Source organism: Calidris pugnax, unplaced genomic scaffold (genome assembly GCF_001431845.1).
Source record: "Calidris pugnax isolate Ruff unplaced genomic scaffold, ASM143184v1 scaffold95, whole genome shotgun sequence".
NCBI classification, from domain to species: domain Eukaryota; kingdom Metazoa; phylum Chordata; class Aves; order Charadriiformes; family Scolopacidae; genus Calidris; species Calidris pugnax.
Window position 1 is genome coordinate 2815117 of NW_015090885.1, and position 1984 is coordinate 2817100.

A 1984-nucleotide genomic window follows, 5' to 3' on the forward strand; every position below is an offset into this window, starting at 1 on the left:
TCGTCACACTGAAGGACACAGCATGGACTATGCACAGAATATCCAAAGAAATTTTTAATTTGTTTGGGATTTTTTTCAGAAATCTAAATTAAATTTATGTATTTAAAACATTTATCAAAACATCAGCAGAATACAGCTGTTAAAAAGCACCTGTAACTGAGAAAACAAAATATTTCTGCAATACATGCTGCACAACAAAATGCAGCAGTTACCCACAGAGCACAAGAGAAGCTTTCTCCCATTGCCAATTTAATTACATACCACCTTCTATTTTTTCACCATTTAAGAAGTTGTGTCCTCTTTGTCATTGAAGGAAAACATAATGTCCTCAAAATAAAAGCCCTGCAAAATAGCATCAATGTTAATATTTAACAAAAATCACAAATTCCTAGTTGTAGAGTTTTCCTTTTTCTTCTTCACTTTAACAGTCAATAAGATGTTAGTTTAAAAATAAAAAAAAAAAAAAACCAAAACCAAACCAAATCAGGGAAGAATAGGAGAAATAAATATGCTTTAACATAAAAAATAACAAAAAAAAACTGAGTAAAAATTTCTATAATGCCAAAGAGTTTTAGAAGTTTCACCCCATTTTCAAAAGAAATAAAGGGGAAGTAGTAACTTGGGACTCCCAGTGAATTAAGGGAAGCATATTTAGACAGATATGTACAAACTCCCCTACTTACGTTCCACGCTAACTAGCTGCAGATTGCCTCATCCTAGAAGTTATCACCTGCATTAATATTTTGTTTAGGGAGAACTAATGTACCATGATAGAGCAACTGGATAGTTTCTAGTTTGGAGATTGCTTGCATTCAGTCACAGAAGGCGAGGATCTCCTGCACAGGAGCAGGCACAATTCATGCATTTTGGGAACGGTCATTCCTAAGGCTGAAACCCACAGGCTTCATGCCTCTCAATCGGGATGTATTTTCACAAGCGGTTTATGCTACTCCAGGTCCATGCTGCTGGTGAAAGGGATGATTCAAAGGTTCACCCTGGGTATGTTCCAGCCCTTTCTGGTTTAGTTAGCGATACTTGTGTGCAGCCATGTTGTGGTCTGGACCAAACAAAAATACCCATCTCTTGGATCCCACACTGCTAAACCCAATGATATAGCGGGCTTTAAGACACAACTATGAAAGAGGAATAAATAGAAATAGATAGGAAAGGTTTTCCTTTACCTCAGCAATCAAACTATGCAGTTGCAGAATGAATCCATACTTTTAACTATTATGAAAACTGCCAGAATATCACAATTAACCCGGTTATATAGTTAATTGCCTAAGAGAATGGGAAGGCTGGTTTGAGAGAGCTGCTATTGTCACTGATGGATTTTAGCAACCTGTCAGAGACAAGCTTCTGCATTTTTTGCAACTTTTTTGTCACCTTTGTATTAAGTATTGCAATAATTTTCTGGTTTGCCTTTCCTGAATTTGTGTATGTTGTTATTTTAAGAGAAAAGGAGTGAGTGGCTCAGGTGGACCTTTCTGGTGGCAAGAAACCACTGAGCCTCCCACAAGTCCTGGAAGAAGGGAGCACGCACAGGGAGCAAGAAGTCTGTAAATGATGCTGAAATTTAGAAAATGTTGGGAGAACAGGGTGCAAAAAGCCTTCCATTAGAAAGAACTTCTTCGGCTCCCAGAGGGAGCTGTATAGGGTTTGCTAGAATTCAAAGGTGGCTAAAATCCAGCATGGAAACACAAACCTTTATTCAAGGACGCTGAGGCTGAGGAAAAAGTTGGTTATAAAGCCTTTACTCTCCTTTTCTGCCTAACCCAGCTTGCCTAGCTTTCTCTTTTTAAAAAGTTAAACCTACTAGTTTGTAGTCTAAAAGCTCATAAATTTTCTCTAACATAAAAATCTTTTGATCTGCATTGGGAATTTCACTGTCATGAAAAAAAAAAGGTCTAGACAGCTCTGCCTGTTGGTCTGGGGACTCATCATAGTTATCTCCTTCCTGTACAACCAGGCACTAAGCAGTTGT